At 37.4% G+C, this 23,208-nt stretch overlaps 1 protein-coding gene across 15 annotated transcripts in view; it reads left to right on the top strand.

Moving 5' to 3' along the window:
- Positions 1-23,208, top strand: part of ptprt (protein tyrosine phosphatase receptor type T) — a 259,836-nt gene that overhangs the window by 65,918 nt on the left and 170,710 nt on the right. The window contains exon 1 of one of the 15 annotated variants that reach the window (XM_058778892.1): positions 12,894-12,928. The exons of the other annotated variants lie outside the window; for them this stretch is intronic. The gene's annotated coding sequence lies outside the window, so the exon portion shown is untranslated. Of the gene's footprint in view, positions 1-12,893; positions 12,929-23,208 lie in introns of those variants that run through there. 15 annotated transcript variants of the gene reach the window in all.

Below are 23,208 nucleotides of genomic sequence, written 5' to 3'. Positions count from 1 at the left end.
TTTATAACACAAAATATTGTGTTATTATAATTTATTATAATAGTAATATGTATAACAATATTAATTTTTATTTAATTATTTAAAATAATAATCATATTAATTATTATTAGTCATACTGATATATAAGCCTTTTACTTTTTACATTTTTGGCTAACAAACCTATTGTTCTTTATATAGATGTTTGTCTTTATCTAAATGTTTGCATTTTAAATTGTAATCGCAATTTTTAACCAGAAAAACTGCAAATTGATTTTTCCCCAAATTGGGAAGTCCTAGCTGAAACTCCCAAAACTGTCTGGGTCATAAATCATGCCAAACATCAAAAGAAAGAAATAATTCAGAACAATTAAGATTACATTTAAATTATTGTCATGGTATTATTAATCTTATTTCCTAACTGAGTTATCATTACTGTAATTCAAACAAAACAAAACAAAAAGCACTAAGCATTTATAATTCATGGTATTGTTTGCTATGGTGCCCTTATGTTGATTAAATAAAAAATAAACAATTTATTTACTGTAATACAGTCAAATATCACTGTATTACACTAATGAAAATCTAATGTAATTAAAATTGTGTGGATGCATTGTGGGAAGGGAAATTTCCTACTGTACATTGCTACATTATGTGATTACATCTTAAAAAATTTATTTTTGTACGAACAGCTTAAAAATGATTATTTTTCAAATAAAATCACAATTCTTGTAATTCATTAGCTTGAAAGCCAAATTGGTGCATTAATATGGAATATTCAGGGATTCGAAGCAACATCATCTCATCGGATATACTTAATGTTTGCTAAGCGTATTAGGCTGTTCCTGTTCTGCACCTGTTGTTATGTCTCGCTAACTGCCTCATGTAACGTAATGCTTAATGACTATTCATTGTAGAACGGCCACAAGGCTTTTAAGTGCCTATTATGTGTACATTGTGTGTGCGAGTGTGTACTAGAATGGTTGAGCTTGTAGAAAAACAGAAAGCTGGGAGGGCCAAACAAAACAATCGAACTCGGCAGATGCTTTGCCAGAGAAAGGGACACCCTCCGGTCTCATTTTTCTCCCAACTCCTTTAAGAAAGGCTTGCCGATAGTATTACAACTTCATTATGGGAGTTCAAAGCACAGAAATAGTGTTTCCAGCAAAAGAGAGCATTTATTTTGCCCTTAGATCTCTTGTTCTTTGTGGGCTTTTTTCTGCTTGCTGATTTTCCAGCCCAGCAGCAGCGTTGTATATCACGACACACAACACAAACCTCATTCTATAGAGCTTGCTTAGTTGCTACAAGTCATTTGTCGTAAGTCTTTGTCCTGCTTTACCGTTTTGTTAGCCAGCCCTGTTATCTTCTTCTGTGTGTGTTGGTTCACATGTGTGTATTTAGACTGTAACCGTTGCTTATCAGCAGATATAATACGGTGGTTCCAGCTGAATGCTCTTTTTGTCCTCCTTGCAATCAGACCCCGGCCTGGCCTTTGTTGACGGAGCGTTTCTCTCCAACCCTCAGGGAACAATGAAGGCTCATCTGAAAGCTTGATTCAAGAGTGGCCGTCCAAAACCACCAGGCTTGGGCGTATGTGCGATATTGAATAGGCCCTCTGAAAGCACTGACCTTTTCTTTTGCCAAACCAACAACAGATTTCACTTTTGCTGCTACCTTGGGGACAATTATGCATCTGCTTTCCCCCCCATTTTTTTCTTACCTCTCTCTATCTCTCGCTCTCTCTCTCTGTTTACCACATTTGTTGTATTGTGTGAGTGTAAGGTCAACTGCCTCGGCGTGCTTTGAATCATTCTCGTTTCACAGGAATGCCTGCGTTTGGGAGGCTTGCAGCCTCCGGGGAAAGACTGAGATGTCATCTTTGATATTTTGCGGAAAATGACTAGTTCTATATGTCTCAGATCTTAAATGAACTCTTCTCTTTGGGATTTAGCAAACATTTAACCATCCAATGCTCATATATTTACCCCATTGCAGTTTTTAGCCTGCCTTGGTGTAATATTGTATAATCAAAATATAATAACTTGTTCCACCAAGAAAATATTATATCAGTCTTTCTACTTAAAATTCTTACGTTTGATTAAACATATTACTTGCTGTTTCTTTCCGATTATTCGTGAAATTCTCTGCCAGTTTTTGAGTGAAAATAGTTTCTACATCAGTGGGTTTTTTTTCGTCTTTAAGTGACTTTTTTTTAACTTTGATTTGGCGGATTATGTAAAGGCCTCATTATCTTCAGGTTCAGCTACGAATTTTGAAGAATTTTGCATGTGGAAATGATTGTGATTTGTTTTATTAGCTAGAAAACATTCTGGTTTTAATACTGCATCAAAAAATGTGAAAAATATATTTAAAAAATGTAATAAAATCTGAGAATACCCAAGGATTTGGAATGGTTTTGGTGGTGCACAAGAAAAGTTGTTATTTTCAATTTTAGTAAATGGAGGCCCTTGTGGATTGTAAGTGCAGTGCGTCTACTACAAGAAGGCTTTTCATTGGTCCTCAAGACTTCCTTTACAGCCACATGTGGTCTGTCAGTACTTCCCTATCACTTCCATTCTCTTTCCTCCCCTCTATGAAAGATAAAGTGTCATTTGACCTAGTTTTTTACAAATACAACCGAATTCCTCTCTTTTCTCTTTCTCATTCCCTCTCTGATGGTTATAGTGATAGAGAGAGAGAGTGTGGGTGAGTGCTTATTACTTCTATCTCCACCATGTCAAATCCAGGGGATGTGGAAAAGGTGTTTTTTATAATACCACCACACCTTTTCGCTAAGGGCTGGCTGTCCCTCGTTTTTCATCTTCCCCTGTCAGCCCAATCCTCAAATCTCCTAAGTGTTGAAAAGGATGAGTTTGAGAGTGTGTCTGGCTAACCTGAGAGACAAAAATGTTTGATAAGAGCGAGAGAAGTACATCTTTTTGTCCGTGGTCTTTTTTGCCTGTTCCACCGAGTTCATGTAAAAGCGGTCTGGAAATCATGTCAATATGAAATGGCATTCACAATACATTTTAGTTCTGTAGTTTGATTTCTAAATAAAAATACAGTGGGGCAAAAAAGTATTTAGTCAGCCACCAATTGTGCAAGTTCTCCCACTTAAAAAGATGAGAGAGGCCTGTAATTTTCATCATAGGTATACCTCAACTATGAGAGACAAAATGAGAAAAAAATCCAGAAAATCACATTGTAGGATTTTTAAAGAATTTATTTGCAAATTATGGTGGAAAATAAGTATTTGGTCAATAACAAAATTTCATCTCAATACTTTGTTATATACCCTTTGTTGGCAATGACAGAGGTCAAACGTTTTCTGTAAGTCTTCACACACTGTTGCTGGTATTTTGGCCCATTCCTCCATGCAGATCTCCTCTAGAGCAGTAATGTTTTGGGGCTGTCGCTGGGCAACACGGACTTTCAACTTTTCGATAGGGTTGAGATCTGGAGACTGGCTAGGCCACTCCAGGACCTTGAAATGCTTCTTACGAAGCCACTCCTTCGTTGCCCGGGCGGTGTGTTTGGGATCATTGTCATGCTGAATGACCCAGCCACGTTTCATCTTCAATGCCCTTGCTGATGGAAGGAGGTTTTCACTCAGAATCTCACGATACATGGCCCCATTCATTCTTTCGTTTACATTCTTTTCGTTCTTTGGATGCAACTCAGCATTCTTTCTCCTCCAAACACGACAAGTTGAGTTTTTACCAAAAAGTAAAAACTCAACTTGCAATCCTCTTCTGGATCATCCAAATGCTCTCTAGCAAACTTCAGACGGGCCGGACATGTACTGGCTTAAGCAGGGGGACACGTCTGGCACTGCAGGATTTGAGTCCCTGGCGGCGCAGTGTGTTACTGATGGTAGCCTTTGTTACTTTGGTCCCAGCTCTCTGCAGGTCATTCACTAGGTCCCCCCGTGTGGTTCTGGGATTTTTGCTCACAGTTCTTGTGATCATTTTGACCCCACGGGGTGAGATCTTGTGTGGAGCCCCAGATCGAGGGAGATTATCAGTGGTCTTGTATGTCTTCCATTTTCTAATAATTGCTCCCACAGTTGATTTCTTCACACCAAGCTGCTTACCTATTGCAGATTCAGTCTTCCCAGCCTGGTGCAGGTCTACAATTTTGTTTCTGGTGTCCTTTGACAGCTCTTTGGTCTTGGCCATGGTGGAGTTTGGAGTTGGATTGTTTGAGGTTGTGGACAGGTGTCTTTTATACTGATAACAAGTTCAAACAGATGCCATTAATACAGGTAACGAGTGGAGGACAGAGGAGCCTCTTAAAGAAGAAGTTACAGGTCTGTGAGAGCCAGAAATCTTGCTTGTTTGTAGGTGACCAAATACTTATTTTACCGAGGAATTTACCAATTAATTCTTTAAAAATCCAACAATGTGATTTTCTGGATTTTTTTTTTTCTCATTTTGTCTCTCATAGTTGAGGTATACCTATGATGAAAATTACAGGCCTCTCTCATCTTTTTAAGTGGGAGAACTTGCACAATTGGTGGCTGACTAAATACTTTTTTGCCCCACTGTAGATGCTCAACTGGAAAAAAAGAGGTATAGGTCAGGACTTGATTTTATCTGTCAAGATGCTGAAAAAAACGAACATACCCAAATGTGAGAGTTAAATAGATTACAAAGGTCTTTTCCTGAAGCACCACAGCATCTGCTTTTGAAATACATTACAGAAGTAGGTTGTGAATGACATATGTTGATGTTAAGCCTGAATCTCTCTGCAGTGTTATTTTTGTATTATTTATATACTATTGTAGTATTTATTGATATTTTCAGTTTATATTTTAATTTTAGTTTGTGCTAATATGTGCATTTGTGTAATATTTTATTTTGTTTTTTATATTTCTATTTCCTTTCATTTATTTAGATTTCAGTTTTAGTAATTTTAGTATATTTCTAATTTTCTAGTAAGTTTAGGTTTTCATCTAATATTTACATTTTATTTGATTCCAGCTTTATTTTAATTAACAAACAGGATTTCTAATAGCTTTAGTTAAGAACAAAACTGTCTTTCTGTTATTCATTTGATTTTTAACAAGCCGTCATGTACCACTGAACACATCAAGATGTTGAGATTAAAACTGTATTCAGACCACTTTCCTCCTAAATTTAATCACCAATTATATGTGTATTTGTGTTTATGTGAGCAGAAGAGAGAAAATGAAAGTGCTTTCATCCTCAAGAGTCAGTAAAGAACAAAATAATGCGTGTTTGCTGAGAATTACATCACTGTTCAAGATCTAATTATGTCTGAAGAACATAAATCTGCAATATTGATATTTATTACGCGTGTGCATTTGTTTAAGGCAGACAGGTGATTTATCTCAATGTGTGAGTGTATCTTGCACCTTTTCTCGCTCTCCGTCCCTCCAAGCTCCCTGACAGAATGTCATTAGAGTTGTGGTTGCATGCATTCTTCATGAGAGATGCCTGCTGGAGCCATTAGCTAATTATGGTCATGATTTGATCGCTTATGGATTAGTGCACAAGGCCCAGTGTTAACTACACATAGCATGCTGTCTTGCGTGAGTTATATATATATATATATATATATATATATATATATATATATATAAGAGTGAATCTGTGTGCCGTCGTGCATGTGTTTGATGGAAGTCATCTGGACAGGCTAATGCACACTAAATATTACTTTTGGACAGGCGCCCGCTGTTTTCCCTTCAGCTCTGAAGACACCTGTATTGACCCCTGAAAGCTCTTTTAATTATGTGTTGGTGGAAATTTTGCATCAAGCCTCGAGTTTTGAGTTTTGAAGGGAAATGGCAGGGGCAAGATGGATGGCAGGAGGAAATGTATCTCACGATTAGGCTTTAGGTATCCATTGTACACACATAAATGTGTACTTTAATTATTATTATTATTATTATTATTATTATTATAAATCATTTACATTTAGTCATTCAGCAGACACTCTTATCCAAAGCGACTTACAAATGAAGAACATCACGAGCCACATTTCAAGAATCAGCTAGAGCAAAAGTAAAAATAAAATATGCCAGAGAAAGAAGAAAACATGTAAATTGTGCCTTTCATTTGTGATTTCCTTTGTAATGCTCATATAAATCATGTGTGTTTCCACACTTTCACCTGCAAATCTTTAGACCAGTGTTGGGAAACATTTCAAGTTATGAACTGCTGGAAATAACAAGATAAGTAATATTCTCTTCTTGAATTTAAATTGTTGGAAAAAAAAAATAAATTACTGGCCATAAATTGTCTTCAGCAGGCTTGAAACTATAGATTATATTATTTCCTTGTATATACCATTCAAATGTTTGGGGACCATTCATTTGTCTCACCAAGAATGCATATTTGATCAAAAATATGGTAAAAACTATAATGTTCTGGAATATTATTACCACTTAAATAAACTGTTTATTACTATAAAAAGCAGTTGTGTTGCTTAATGTCTTTTTAGAAACCGTGATATATTCTTTCAGGATTCTTTGATGAATAAAAGCATTTTTTGAAATATATACAGTGGGGCAAAAAAGTATTTAGTCAGCCACCAATTGTGCAAGTTCTCCCACTTAAAAAGATGAGAGAGGCCTGTAATTTTCATCATAGGTATACCTCAACTATGAGAGACAAAATGAGAAAAAAAAATCCAGAAAATCACATTGTAGGATTTTTAAAGAATTTATTTGCAAATTATGGTGGAAAATAAGTATTTGGTCAATAACAAAATTTCATCTCAATACTTTGTTATATACCCTTTGTTGGCAATGACAGAGGTCAAACGTTTTCTGTAAGTCTTCACACACTGTTGCTGGTATTTTGGCCCATTCCTCCATGCAGATCTCCTCTAGAGCAGTAATGTTTTGGGGCTGTCGCTGAGCAACACGGACTTTCAACTCCCTCCAAAGATTTTCGATGGGGTTGAGATCTGGAGACTGGCTAGGCCACTCCAGGACCTTGAAATGCTTCTTACGAAGCCACTCCTTCATTACCCGGGCGGTGTGTTTGGGATCATTGTCATGCTGAAAGACCCAGCCACGTTTCATCTTCAATGCCCTTGCTGATGGAAGGAGGTTTTCACTCAGAATCTCACGATACATGGCCCCATTCATTCTTTCGTTTACACGGATCAGTCGTCCTGGTCCCTTTGCAGAAAAACAGCCCCAAAGCATGATGTTTCCACCCCCATGCTTCACAGTAGGTATGGTGTTCTTTGGATGCAACTCAGCATTCTTTCTCCTCCAAACACGACAACAATCCTCCTCTGGATCATCCAAATGCTCTCTAGCAAACTTCAGACGGGCCCGTACATGTACTGGCTTAAGCAGGGGGACACGTCTGGCACTGCAGGATTTGAGTCCCTGGCGGCGCAGTGTGTTACTGATGGTAGCCTTTGTTACTTTGGTCCCAGCTCTCTGCAGGTCATTCACTAGGTCCCCGTGTGGTTCTGGGATTTTGCTCACAGTTCTTGTGATCATTTTGACCCCACGGGTGAGATCTTGTGGAGCCCCAGATCGAGGGAGATTATCAGTGGTCTTGTATGTCTTCCATTTTCTAATAATTGCTCCCACAGTTGATTTCTTCACACCAAGCTGCTTACCTATTGCAGATTCAGTCTTCCCAGCCTGGTGCAGGTCTACAATTTTGTTTCTGGTGTCCTTTGACAGCTCTTTGGTCTTGGCCATGGTGGAGTTTGGAGTTGGACTGTTTGAGGTTGTGGACAGGTGTCTTTTATACTGATAACGAGTTCAAACAGATGCCATTAATACAGGTAACGAGTGGAGGACAGAGGAGCCTCTTAAAGAAGAAGTTACAGGTCTGTGAGAGCCAGAAATCTTGCTTGTTTGTAGGTGACCAAATACTTATTTTACCGAGGAATTTACCAATTAATTCTTTAAAAATCCTACAATGTGATTTTCTGGATTTTTTCTTCTCATTTTGTCTCTCATAGTTGAGGTATACCTATGATGAAAATTACAGGCCTCTCTCATCTTTTTAAGTGGGAGAACTTGCACAATTGGTGGCTGACTAAATACTTTTTTGCCCAACTGTATGTATATATATCTATATATGTATGTGTATGTATGTATGTATGTATGTATATATATGTATGCATGTATGTGTATATATATATATTAGGGCTGTCAATCGATTAAAATATTTAATCGCGATTAGTTAACTCGTGATTAATCGCAACTTAATCACACGTTTTTATCTGTTCTAAATGTACTTTAAATTAATACTTTTCAAGTTTTTAGTACTCTAATTCACATGGGCATGGACAAATATGGATGCTTTATGCAATATATGTTTATTATTAGTGAAACCATAGTCAACATAGAGCATGGAGACTAGACATGTTTCAAAGGTCATAGATGTTTTTCAAAGAACTTGTTCATGTCTATTAGACACATGAAAAAAAGAACATAGAAATTCCAGGTTCTTATTACTTCTCTTTCTTTGCACAATTGGAAATGAGGAATTTACTTACACAAGCCTGTTTATATTTTCGCAGGACAGGGCAGCTCACTTGTTCTGAACATGAAAATTTACATTATTTATTATTATTACATTTGTTTGCCTCTCTGTGCCCACATACTGTATTCTGATGCAGCTAAATTCTCAATAAAACTGTTTTCATTGATGTATTTTACTGTTTCTGTTGCCAGACAACCGAATTAATATGAAATAGTAACTGAAACGCGACCCATTAAGACTACATAGCTCTCCCTTCCAAGACATTAATCTGCACAAAAATCCTGATTTATAATCGAGCCGTCGTCTGATAAAATCCAATAGGCTAAACATAAGATAAAGACAATAGCTGTGCTGTGATTTCGGCTATACCTGCATGTAAAATTAGAGAAGCAACAATATACCTGTTTAACTGAAAGCGCTGCTCCTCTCTGCCGCTCACTGAAGAATGCAGACGCACAGAAAGAACCCAAAAAAACTTAACTGACCTTAAACTTTTAAGGATGGAACCAATCTGAGGAAGCTTATGATTTTAATTATGGGTTTACATGTGATGTTCATGCGGTGCATCTCTTTGACCATCAATCTTGGTTACTTGCCCCCAATTTGACAATCTCCTTCCTGAGTTGGGATTATCAATGGCTTTTTTTGTGTTCATGTTGTAAGTTGTTCTGTGCGAGAGGCTTGTTTCAGACTGGCTGGCTCTAGGGTGTCGTGGACAGATTTATGACGAACATCCTGTTGTCTCGGGGCCTCTTTGTGGATTTTGCTCTTTTGGTGGTTCCAACACCAATCTGATCGATTCTTAAATTGTCTGATTCGCTCTGATATCCTACAAACTTGTGTAGTGCAACTATTGTTGGCTCTTATGAGAGATTGCTTGTGATGCTCTTCTTTTGTAAAATATTATGGATAAAAGTGTCTGCTAAATGAAGGGCAATCCAGTGCATCTAACACCAAATCAGCAATCTGCAAGTGAAACTAGATTGTTCCCGTTACCGGAACTGCTGTATCTATTCTCTTTTAGGAGTAACACAGTAATGTAACCCACTAAACTTTTGAATGTAACGCTCCTGTCATTGCCTTTGACCTCTACTATTGTTCTTTTCTCAAGTTAGAAATTGCGAGAGCCGCTGAAAGATAGCGTAAATTCAGCTGGTGTCATATTTTCCCTTGGGTTTACTATTCTCACTCTAGATACCTGTGAAGAGAAATCACTAACATCAAACCAGAGGAAGAAGAAAGAAAGAGACAAAAACAGCATCCTACCCTAAAACAGGATAAATGTCTCCCAGAATTCCCATTTTCCCTCCTGGCCTCACAACAATTGGCCAGAGTTTGATAAATGACAAGCCTACAGGACCAATGACAGTTTTGTTGCTCAGGGATATTTTTATACCCAGTAGGGTTTTTAATGATAGATAGCCTCTGGTATGAAAGGGCTGCCTCCTTTTTTTTCCCTTTTGTCCTATTTGTTCTGTCACAATCTAAAATTAGCTAATGTGATGGCAAATAACCAAAACCTTGCTTCTGTCTCAATCTCTTTCAGTTGTAATAATTTTTTGATGTCTAATTTTAGTAAAAAAAAACAAACCACATGCTGTGAATAGTTTTTTTATTTTTTCCTGTACAAGCTCTTTTTTTTCCCATTGCAGTACTAGGAAAGAATCTCAAATGAAAAAAATTGTTTCTCCTAGACAGCGTTGAGATTAGAAGGAGTGATGTTCAGTAGAGGGATGCTTAGATGTTTTTCATATGATTTTCTCAACAATGTCTCAATCTGTGCTCAGATTTGATATATGAACAATATGAACTTTCAAGACCAAAAGAAACATCTTTAAAACATATCTTAAAATCTCCTGAGACACAAAAGAGCAACCTCTGAGCATTAAAATTATATTTTGGGCTGTTGTGTTCAGTTGTCCATACCAGAGTTTCTCAGCTGAAGTTTTTATTGTGTTGGTGTCTGTGACCTCATCATTAGTGGCTGATCCCAGGCACATCAAACACACAGCAGCCAGCAAAAAGTTAGTGCTTTGTTTTATGTTTACACCATGGAGTGTATCTGCAGACATTAATAAAGGACACGTATATACAGTATGTGTGTGAGAGAGGCAGAGAGGTTATTAAAGAGATGTGTGAAGAGTGTGTGTGCTGGCATGTCTGGATCAATATCACTACACACCATGTTTTTAGCCCTTGTCAGTTTCATGATGTAGCTTGTCCAACGAAGTGTAAGGTTCCAGTTGAACCATTGTATCGTGTGTGTGTGTGTCCTGAAGTGCTGTAAACCCCAGGCTCGTGATGCTCTCCATGCCACCACTGAAGCAGAACAGAGCACTGGGCGATGTTCCAGTTGTAGGTCATTATCCCCTATGCCATACACCCTGATTCCTGCCAAGTGTACTTCCTTTTCACTGCCTAATACACTCTTCTAAGTAATCATGATGCCACCCTTTAGGCAAGATATTTTTTCTTTCCCTTTGTTTTCTGGCTCTCATTTACACTTTTATTCACTAAATGAGTACTAGCTCCATCTCTGCAACAGACTATAGGTCAACTTTCTTTTCACCTTTGAGAATGTATACATATCAAAGGATTTGATTTTTAAAATAAATAAAATAAAAGTAATTTAAATTGTGTTAATTCTGAACCAGCACTGAACTGATTGGAGCTGAATAATGACACTATTGTGTTTCTACAGTTGCTTTATAGCAGAATTATGGATTGCCTCATTTTTTAAATTTGCCTAGTTGACTCTTTTCTGCTTAATACTGTGAAGCTGCAGTGAAACAATCTCTATTATATAAAGTGCTATAAAAAATTAAGTTGACTACGTTTATTTTTGTTTAATATAATTTTTCTTTACTTTTATTAAATTTAATTATTTTTATTTCATATTTTCTTAAATTAAATAAATTAATAACAGATAATACATGTTTGATTACCACAAAAAATGATTTTGACTCGCCCCTGAATTTGTTAAAAATAAAAAAAAAGAATATGTCTGCAGTAATACCCATACAGCATTTGGAGTTGTTCAATAGGCAAAAATCTTGTTGTTGTTTTTAACCAATGATTGAAATAGACAATTCTGCTCATGTTTCTGGAAGGCTTATTGTACAACTGTTTCTGTAAACACACTTTCCATTTATTTCTACAAACTGATTGACAAGTCAAAATGGTCACAGGATACTGTTATAGACAACATTAACATGTACATGACTTGGAATATTCCTTAGAATGAAAGAAGATGGCCATTTCCTTATCCAGACATGTACTTCGGCTTCTTCTATACTTCCTCTCCTCTTTTCTTCAATATTTCCTTGTCCTTTGTCATTCTCTCTGATCTTCCTCATGCATTTCTTCCCGCTGCTCTGACGCCCTTCAGAACGTTCCCCAGGAAACCCCTGTGGAGTTACATCGGACACATCTAATTTCCAACTTTAGGAGTGCAGCTTCTGTTTTCATTTTGACCCAGGGTGGATCCATCCTGATTGTTATCTGTGAACGTCTTGCCTGTCGCTGGGATTTGAGTGTCTCAGCTTGGCTTTCAGTGACCATCCCTGTGTGAAAGCATACGGACAACCTCAAATAACCGGCTTACAAAATCGCTCGTGGCTCGCTCTCAAGGGCCCGGGAATGCACTTCCCTCTGTGAGGTTGAAGAGTTCAGCGGGAAATATTTTATAGCAGCAGCACAGGAGAAAGTGTCCAATTGCTCTCAAGGGAGCAGTAACAGAGACTACTTAAGCAGCTACGGACTTCTGCCCACCATAACAGTTACAGAAGCCAAGATATCTCCACCAAACACTGGCAGGGCAAATCTCTGTAGGTGTCAAGATGTGTAGAGCAGTGATTAGAGGTGGATGATATAAGCAAACATTTATATCACTATTTAGCTTGAAGACAATGTCTGTCTGTCTGTCTATCTATCTATCTATCTATGTCGTTCTTTCATTCTGTCTATTATTCTATCTATTTATCGTTCTGCTGTTCTCTCTATAAGGCCTTTCAGACTTGCAGAAAAGTCAACATTCAAAGTTTTTGTTAGTTAAATTAAATTATTTCCTGTAAATTTATCTAGATTATTACTAGATATAGTATAAAAAATGTATTAGAAAAATGCAATAAAAATATTATTTAATAATTAAAAGTTATTTACTTTATTTGCACAGTTAAGAAAGTTTTGCTAGTAGGAAAGCTTTGTAGCAACAGTAACTAAATATGCTCTCCTTTTGTGGTGCTCCAGCTTTGTCGTAGCACACATGGAACTCAAGGACACCTGGTCCATGCATGGGAAAGACCGGTCTCAGCAAAAAGAGAAGTGATACTAGATTTATGGCTGTGTGACAAGGTGCAATAAGCATCAAGTTCGCCTCGTCGCACGCTGCCAGCAGGACGCCGCTGTCGTGCCCCTCTTCTCAGCCACCTGTTCCTGTCATGAACCTGGACGTGGGCCGGCAATAGGTGGGCCAGGGCGACTGTGAATTTGGAGCAAGCAGGTCTTCTGTCCCAACACAACTCTTTAATTTGACACAAATCTGTTCACCTAGAGCTAAATTTACTTGTTACTTGAGGGTAAATGGAGCTTGAGTTTAAATTGGCTTTCTCAGCTTCAGAAAATACTGACAAAATTGCACCGTTTTTAGATCATTTCGGATGGTTCCACTTTCATACACATATCTGCAGTCTGTCAATTGAGATTCATTATTGCGCATTCTGTCATCTGGACTGTTTTGCAGAAAATACGAATCTTTACCAGACATGGAGATGTGTATCTGTTTAAAATGTATTTTTAGATGCTATTGGACTCTTTTGCATCTCCCTTTATCTTTCTCCCTTTTGTATTTCTTCTTCCTCTCCCTTGTTAGGCTAGCTATGATCTCCCCAGGCAATTTGACCGCCTTTGGATCTTTTCAGTCCTTTCCTTTTAGATGCTAATAATAAATAGCCAGAATACGATCAATTTGAGACAACCTGAGTCTAATACAACTACTTGGCCACTGAGGCAGACTTTACTAGGAACTGATAAAAGGCCATCCTTTGTTCCAAAATGAACACACACACAAAATAAGAATAAGAAACAGAAGAATCCTTTTTCCTTTTAAAACCCATTCTGAAATGCAGATTTCAGAATTCAAATAACCATAATTCAAATGCCAAGATGGCCAGTTTCAGAAAGCCGCAATCAAAAGAATGCCAAAATAAACACAACAAATTGGACCAGCATTCTTGAAATCTGCATGCACAGCAGCCACAGAAATTATCTGGAAATACTTAAAAATGTATAAATGTCATTGTCTTATGGCACAAACCAGCTTAAGCAGTTAAATCAGGTTTCTCAAACATTGTTGGAACATGTTCATAGTTTGTGATGAACTTGTGATTTTCATATATTTACTAAAAATCACAGCTTTTAACCAGCTTTTAAAATTGAATGGCTTTTTTTTTTCCAGATGCCACTTTAGATATTTTTTAGATTTTGTTTTCAAATGCATTTACTTACATTTTTAAATGTAGCTTAAGTGTATAGTTCACCTCAAATTAAAAATTCTGTCATCATTTTTTCACCATATCTATCTTTCTTCTGCAAAGCACACAAGAAAAGAAGATATTTTGTATCAGTTTTTTTCCCCATGCAGTGAAAGTCAAATGTTATTCAGATATCAACATTCCTCCACCAAAGAAAGAAACTCGGAAAGCATGAGGGTGAATAAATTATGAAATAATTTGAATATCTTTAAGAACCTAATTACTATATAGTATGTTTGCAAAACACATCCTTATTGTGTAATATTAATTAGCTGTCTGTTCTGTTAAAAAGCAATTGGAAGGCTCCCTATTTGCATATGCATTTACCCTTGATTTAAATAGTCCCTGTATCAACATCAGTTCTTCTGTAGCCAATCAGCAAATGGAAGTCTAGTGAAGCAGAAAGCGTGAGCTGGAATCCTTAACCACTGATGAAGTTGTATCTATTGGATTTGCCATCGGACGATTCACTGATTTGCATTAAGGTGTCCAAGCGTGGCGTCTTCACTCAGATAATGACACTTCAATTATTGATTTTCCACTTATCGGATTATCACAGTCTCGAGGGTTTGCGACAAGGCCCACCGAGGGCCCATGAGAAAAGGGCATCGGAAGTAAAGGCTGGCACCATTTCAAAGGGCCATGACGAATTGCGGCACACAGCCGGTGGGTCTTGTTGACTCTACGCCAATCACGTATCATTTGGCGCGACAAGCAGGGCGAGGCGGTTTCTGCTCGGGTTGAGATGGAAAATGGGTGTGCATGTGTGAGAAGTAATAACGAGGGCTTCGGAGAGAGAAGAGGACACGGATAGCGCCATATCATGAAGGTCCATTACACATCCAGGGCAGCAAACATATGGGGCCCGGCTGAAGTAGCCAACTGTCTCCCGTCCTGTCTCTCTGCCATTAAAGCATCCATTCCGTTCCTTTTACACTTACTTTCACATATACACTCTCCATGAGGTGAGGAGGGATTTGGGGAATTTCCTGTGCTTAAATGTGTCAAATGGGCCACAGCGCAGATCCACTGTACTCTCGAGACCTATAAAGAGTATGTATGTGTTTATAAAGGGGCGGCCCATCTGCAGCCTGTTGTTGGGGGGAGGGAATCAGGCGCGCATCTTTTCTTGATCGCAGCTGCTCCAAACTAAATGATTGCAGCTGAAGCATCACCATTTCCTCTGAAATAGGGCCGTACAGTGGACTTCTGATATGAGAGGGCAAACTGTTATTTAATTATTTTTGAGTAAATTATTGTTCCAGATGCATCTGATGTTTACACAGTGGCAAAGGGAGTTAATATTATAATTTTTTTAATTTATTTTCTTTATTTTAACATACTTAAAGTATTTCAACTATATTTGTCAATGTTTTAGTCTTTTAAAAGTTTATTTATTTCATATGCTTCAAAAATATTTTTGTATCATTTTTTTTGTAGCTTTTATTTGTCCAAATTTTATTTTTCTTCGACAAGTCCTCTGTACACATTGCAGATGTCATCAACATTGCTGGCAGGGAGATACACCTTTAATTTAACCAAGCTTACCAAGTTGCTACAAATTGACTCATTTCGTGTTTCACAAGTCATTTTAGCTTTGTTTAGATTCGGATGTGACCGAAAGTGTGATGTCCGAGTGGCTGAGTTGTTTACTTAGTAATTTTAACCCTCTCAGGTCATTTGCGGATCACTTGTTAACATAAGTGGGAATTATCTCATTCACTGGGTAATCGGCCAATTTTGTCCTATCATGTGACTTTTTGACTGTATTTTGCAAATGTCTCTCTCACATTCACACTACAGGACCTCAATTAAGAACACAGTGAGCTCAAGAGTGATAAAAGGTGTCCTTTTAGAAAATTAAGTATTAATTGATCTCACATTTCAAAGTATACACAACCATTTAAAACTTTGGGGTTGGTATGTTTTTTTTTTTTTTTTGAAAGAAGCTGAATTTTCAGCACCATTACTCCAGTTTTCAGTGTCACATGATCCTTCAGAAATCACTCTAATAAGCTGTTTTAATGCTTAAGAAATAGTTTTTATTATTATCAATGTTGAAAACTGTTGTGCTGCTTAATATTATTGTGGTATTAATGCAACATTTTTTTTAGTATTCTTTGATGAATAGAATGTTCATAAGAACAGCCTTTTTTTGAAATAGAAATCTTTTGTTACATTATAAATGTCTTTACTGTCACTTTCAATTTAATGCGGCCTTGCTGAATAAAAGCATTAATCATACAGACCCCCAATTTTTGAATGGTAGTTGATATATTTTTATTGTTTTTTGTGCTGTCTGAATATTTTAGCAGAAGCTCAAAGCGATCTGGCCTCCGATATACGCTGCCACACCTATTGAAGCTCTTTCCTCGCTTCCTTTTTATTCCTCCCTGTGTTTTTCCTCTCAACGCATTAGCTTTTCCATGGTATGTTTCAGATTACCGCCCTTGCTTGGCTCAATGGTAAATAAGTGCTTTATTGTTCCCGGGATAAAACTGCCAGGCAGAAATGAGGAATGCCGTGACTTTATCAGACCGAGCAGCAGAGGGCCCAAAGTACAGGGACCTGCCATAATTGCATATTAAAGTGACAACTAGCCGAGTTTTTGCTATTTGTCATGTGGGGGATCATATTATGATGGCGGGAATGTGACATTTAGTGCAAAGAGCTCCCAGTGGAAATACTCAGAGGGAATAATGACTTTCACCGGCAAGTCCTCTCGGTACTTTGCAGCCACACGCAGAAGAATCCTCTCCAAGAAAATGAGTTGAAATTGCCGCACAAGGGCCAGGCGTCTCTAAGATTGATGTGAATTGCACGGCATTCTAAAACTGCTTCTCAGATGTTTGAACCGATAAATCTTCCAATCAAGGTCGTTTAGACATAAATGAATTCATATAACATCTCTTCATATTAACGCAGGGGTGACAGCTGTCAACCAAGCGGCACTGAAGCGATACCTTATCGGGTTGCCTCGTGTGGCCCCTATGAAGATGTTTTACAGACTGTTGCGCTGTCCTAGAAAAACAGTAATGGATCTGTCTCAACGTTGGTCTTGAAAACCACGTACTGGTTATTGGTTGATGTGAACAACATTAAATCACCAGTAGTGTAGCTGTGATTCTGTGAGGACTCTATTTTGTTGACGGCACGTTTGCTGATAGCTGAGAACGACTCTCATATTGCTATCGATTTTAGTAAAGGAGATCGCCAAGTGCTGCGTTTTACTCCAGAAGCCAATTTCATTCTGCAGTAAGCATTGAGAGAAATCTTCATCGACATTGATTTGTGTTTATCTGCACCCACAGTTCCAGGAAAAATTATTATCATCCAAATAGCGTTGCCCTTGAGAATGTACATAACAAGTTGTATATCATGCTCAGGTATTTCTCAGAATATTCAAAAAATTACTTTTAATAATATTTTGATTCATCCCAGAACTTATTAATAAATGAAATGTAAGTGCCTCCAATGCATTGGGACTCCAGGAGGTAATTGAAATCTGGTAATATCACTGAAGCAATTTGGACGCTACGTGTTTTTAATCCGTTTTCCAGCAAGAGCTGAGGCGGCATTGCATTCTTAGTGATGTAAACATGAATTTCCATTTAAAATTCTCGTGCAAAGTCCCACCGCAAGATTGTGCCAATCACAGGCATGTTTGTAGTGTTGTCATGCTCATGTAGGCCGATTTGTCAAGAATTCTTTGTGCATCCAGCAGTCCACCTGGAATAAAATGTGTTGAATTATTTATCTTAGAACCATTACATCCGATTTCACATTAGCTCAGCTTAAGACAGTGTAATCTACTGAAGCGGCCGATGGTGTGATTGAGGACACTCGTATTGACCGTGGTGGTAGGGCTGATTGCCTGCTTGTAGGTTCGCTCTAAATTACCTCTCGGTTCAAAGGCCTCGCTTTGCCCGAACATATATATTGGCAATCATCAACGGTAGGGAATATATAGATGTCTGCTCAGAATACCTGATGGAAAATGCACGTGGGCCGAGAGGGTTGAATATGAAATGCAATCAGGCGAGTTCACTACCAGCCCGCTGTTTAGGGGGCCTTCGCTAGATTGGATCAGTGTGCAGAATTGATTGGCCTCATCCCAGGGCTCAAGGTTGTGTTGATTGATAGATGCGATGCGCTCGGGTCTTGTGGTCATGTCTTAGATAATACTTGTGATGAATGGGGTGTTATGGCAATGGCTTCCTCTGCCCACCTGGCAAATTATGTATGGTGATTTAGCACAGCCAGGCAGAAAGGTGTGGAAAAAAATTTGGGACTGATTTTGACCTACTTATGTGATGTTTTAACCTAGCCCTTAACATATGGATCCAAAAAGCCTGGTTCTGCATTGGCAAGCTTTCAGAAGTTCTGTTTGAAATAACATTTTTGCAAGCAATGTACTGTATATTATAGTAGATAGATATACTCCATTTTTTGCATGTCACAGCTTAGAATAGTCCCTAGTGAAGGGATCTGCATATGCACACGGCCTTGGAAATATTTCAAAGGTCTTTCAGTCACCAAATCATGAACAAGCCAGCGCTATAATTTCTGTAAAAACACTATTGAATAGCCAGGGTTTTGATTGATAACCTTTGTTAAGGCTAAAACCTTTTACCTGAAATGAATGAGCTGAACTCTTTTGTGGGATTTTTTTTAAAGAACTTTGAATGAATTACTATAATTTAGCCTATCAAAAAAATGCTACTGCTGGGTCCTTTAGCTTAACTAAATGCTTTTCCCTGAGGAAAGTGAATTATTGTCACTTTTTTTTCAAGAAATCATGCGCTCTTTCTTCTTTCTCAACACAGTCTCATCCCAACTGATCACATATTGAAGCTTGGACAGGACCGTTTTGGCATCACTTTTCGACGTGAAGGGTCCTCCGTTGTTTTAAATAGGAAACCCTTAGCGTCAATATGCCGACGCGATACTGGGAATTTTATCGTCATAATTAAAAGATATATTGGGTAATAACATTGCCATTATTGCATATATGTAGGGGTGTGATTTTTCAATGTAAACAATCAAAACTTTCAGTCAAAAGTTTTATTTATATTACATTATTTACACATTTATGAGCACATAACCCAACCCCTGCCCCTAAACCTGCCATCTGTCAATAAAACACAAGATATAGCAGGCAGATACAACTACCGTCGTCATTTATTTAAAAAGTATTAATATTCCAAGTTAGTGTTGTCACGGTACCAAAATTTCAGTATTCGGTACCGATACCAGTGAAAATCCACAGTTCTCGGTACCAATTTCGGTACCACATGCTAATTAAAAAACACACTATTTTTAATAATAAAGTCAAACAAAAATAAAATGTACAAAAATAAATGCCATTCTTTATACTTATTTAAATTGTTTCAAGTTTTTCCGCAAGTAATAAAAGTATGAAAAACAGTAAACAGTAAAGTTTCACCCAAATTTAATTTGTCTTTTAATTAATGAAATTTAAACATATTTTATTTATTTTTTGGTAAATAAAGGGGATTTACTATTAAAATTAAAATATGGAAGAAATATTTTGTGATTATGTCTTTAAAAATAAATATTATTTTTTTTCAACAGTAGTAATAGTATCACATACATTCTACTAAATAATAGTAATATATTTCTGGCACAATGTATTTAAGATAAACTTTTATTTTGACGGGTTGTCGTGAATACCTTTAAATTTCTGTGTGTAGCTATATGATATGACGCTGGTTTTACTCAAATGAAACGGTAAAATGCTCGTGAAGTGACTCTCAGAGCAGTTCTGTAGATGTTGTTTATGTTTTTATGTCCTCATTGAGACGGCAGATGCTGAAATCACCGCGAGCGTCACGCGCGCTTCAGTGTATGTAGTAAAAAAAGACGCGCATCTCTGCTATTTATTCATTCACACAGAGACTCGCAGAACATGCGAGATTCATATCTGAATCGACTTTTGCGGCTTAATATTTACAGATACTAGTCAGTGTCGCGATTTGATTTAAGTGCAATAACCTACTTTTGATTAATTCATCCAAACTTTGACAAATTCCGTGGCATTCCGTGTTAAACTGTAAATTCAGTTTTTATAACTGGATTCCGAGGTTCCGTCCGCGTTTTCGGCATCGCGGAAATCATAGGGCCGCACGCTGGCCAAGAACTGGTTGACTGGTACTCGGTACCACCGGTACTTAAAAAAATCTGGTACCGTGACGTTTTCATTTTTTTAGTACCGACTTGGTACCAAAGTACCGGGTCTTTTGACAACACTATTCCAAGTCTTCCAAGGCAAAATGATTGATTTGTGAGAGGAACAGACGCGATCGCCATCCGCCGCAAAGACTTCCTGTGTGCTGTTGCAGTCTGTGCGCGAATTCAAAAAATGCCGCCATAAGAAGCCTTACATCAGCTTTGGTCAATAGCATCCAGCTGCAGCCCCGCAGACTCACCTCCGGCTAGACACCAGTGGCTGGACACCAGTGGATAGACAGCCTACGTCATTTCCATTTTCTCCGTCATTTCCGTTTCGCCGCTAATTTCCGTTTTCACCGCTGGATGGACATATATTTATTTTATATTTTCACCTCTGGATAGACAACATATTTAATTTATATTTTCACCTCTGGATTGACATATATTTATTTTATATTTTCACCTATGGATAGACAGCATATTTATTTTCGGGTTTTCACCAGTGGATAGACAGCTTCTATAAATGCTGTGTGCAAATTGAAATATGATCTTTATCATATCTCTTTACTTAAAACAATTCTCAATAATATACTTAATATTATAACATCAATAATTCATGCAAACTGCATTCACAAGAACCACCTTGAAAATATATATTGTTCAGATCATATCACTATTTTTTTGTGACTTAAATTCAGTCTAGATCAATGGACTATAACGTTTTGCCAATACAACAGACTTGTACATGTTAATTGCCCACAGTTTTTTGCCTTGCACATTTGGATATTCAATTCAGATTTTTTTTTGTAAATGTAACCACTTCTGTTTTTAAAATATACGTAGATTCACATGATCAGACAATTTACCAAACAATCCAGATCAAATTAACACTTCATGGTTTTGCAATATTTATTGGAAATTACACAATCTAATTAGTAAAATTAGACCATCAGAATGAAGATGCCACAGTCAGGCCCGTAAGGTTGTGGGGGAAGTCTCTATTTCAAGAGAAAATAAACAGTTGACAAAAAAAAAAAAAATGGCAAAAAAAAAAAAAAAATGAACAGTTCCAAATAAACTATTGCACACTGTGCACACCACACCTCATTCCTGCCCCCTAAAACTGGCAGTCTGGGCAATGCTCAGGAAATTCAGGCTCTGTATAAAACCCTCGCAGGTCTCCACGTCTTCCGTTTCCACAGTACCCCACCCAGTCTTTGAAAAAACATCTGCAATTTCTGCATTGCACAATTTTAAAAGGGACACACATGTCTCTTACAGCCTGGGGCAGTTTTTTGACATTCACCACACCTAAAGCAAGAACAGATGTACAATATGATTATAATGAGCATGTTTATATTTAACTATATTAGAGTAATATATAACACGACACAGTACCTTGAAAACAAGACGATTTTTTTTTACTAGCTAGTTTGTGCATTTGAATTCTGACATGACCAATAAATCATATTATTTTTTCTTACCGCTGACATCTGCATGGCGCGTCAAATTTGAAAAGTGAATGACGATACGGAAATGACGTCAATTTGAAAAGTGAATGACGATACAGAAATGACGTCTGCTGTCCATCCACTGGTGTCCAGCCACTGGTGTCTAGCAAGAAGTAAGTCTGCGGGGCTGCAGCTGGATCCCTCTCGCTTTGGTTGTGAAATGCCATTGGCTCTTGAGTGTCTTGTGACCAATTACGTCATGCTACAGGAGTATCTTTTTGAATGAGATGCGAGCGCGTTAATGGAGCGGGATGATTTTCAACGATTAAAACCTTGTGTTTTACTCTCTTCTTCGCATAAAGACTTCGTATGGCTTCAGAAGACTTGGAATGCAACACGACTTGTTTGTAATGTTTTTATACTGCTTGTTTATGGTCAGTTTTTGCAATAAATACCTGTGACTGCACTTATATTTGCCTGTGTATGTTTTATATTGTTCAGAGGTGGGGTTAGGTGCTCCAATGAAAGTAAAAATGTGTATAAACTTATTTAAATTTTTTACAAATGCATGCAAACCATTAAATTAAGACAAACAACTCGCTCAAAAAGCGACGCCAAAACGGTCCTGACCAAGCTTCAATATGTGACGAGTTGGGAGTGAGACTGGGTTGTGCCGCTGTTGGTAGTGACTTGTACAAAACTACACATAAGGCTGTAAGATGGCATATTGTCTCATAAAATTGGAGTAAAATGGATGTAAAGCTGTCCGCAGAATCATTTCATAAGTAGTGCCTCAGCACTTTACAGTTTCAGGGTGGTTTTATAGCAGGCAGTTACCCAGTTACTCGGTTATGTGATGTGTTATGCTTACAAAGGCACAAAAGACCATGAACATGATTGTGTCATGTAAAATGACAATGACAATGTAGCCTTCAATGTGGGAAAAGAGTATAAGGTACCGTACATCAAAACATTCTTCTCAGTAAGCGTTCTTTTAGGAGGTCTATTCTATTCTGTTCTACTCTGTTGTACTGCAGTGCAGGCTACTTAAACATCAAGACATCCTTGTTTATAACCAATGCTATGTGGAAATATTATATTCTGGAACACATTTTTATATTATATATTTTTATTTGGAAAATTGATTATTTTTTTATATTTATTTCAACATACTATATTTATATTTTAACTTATTTGTCTTTTTTCAAGAGGTATCCTATTCTATTCTATTCATCCTCATCTATGGACATTACTGTGAATAAATATTCTACTGTGGATTGGGCTTTTTATTTAAATTTTTTTAAATATCAGTTTTATTTGATGTTTTGATGTGATTGTTTTTTTGATGATAGTTAAAGGAAAAAGCAATCCATATTATAATACATTGCCCGACCAAAAAAAATGTCACACACTCTAATATTTCGTTGGACCGCCTTTAGCCTTGATTACGGCACGCATTTGCCGTGGCATCGTTTGGATAAGCTTCTGCAATGTCACAACATTTATTCCCATCCAGAGTTGCTTTAATTTTTCGCCAAGATCTTGTATTGATGATGGGAGAGTAGGCACTAG

Source organism: Onychostoma macrolepis, chromosome 06 (genome assembly GCF_012432095.1).
Source record: "Onychostoma macrolepis isolate SWU-2019 chromosome 06, ASM1243209v1, whole genome shotgun sequence".
NCBI classification, from domain to species: domain Eukaryota; kingdom Metazoa; phylum Chordata; class Actinopteri; order Cypriniformes; family Cyprinidae; genus Onychostoma; species Onychostoma macrolepis.
The sequence above is the reverse complement of the archived record's forward strand: the minus strand, read 5'-3'. Positions and strand labels throughout refer to the sequence as shown.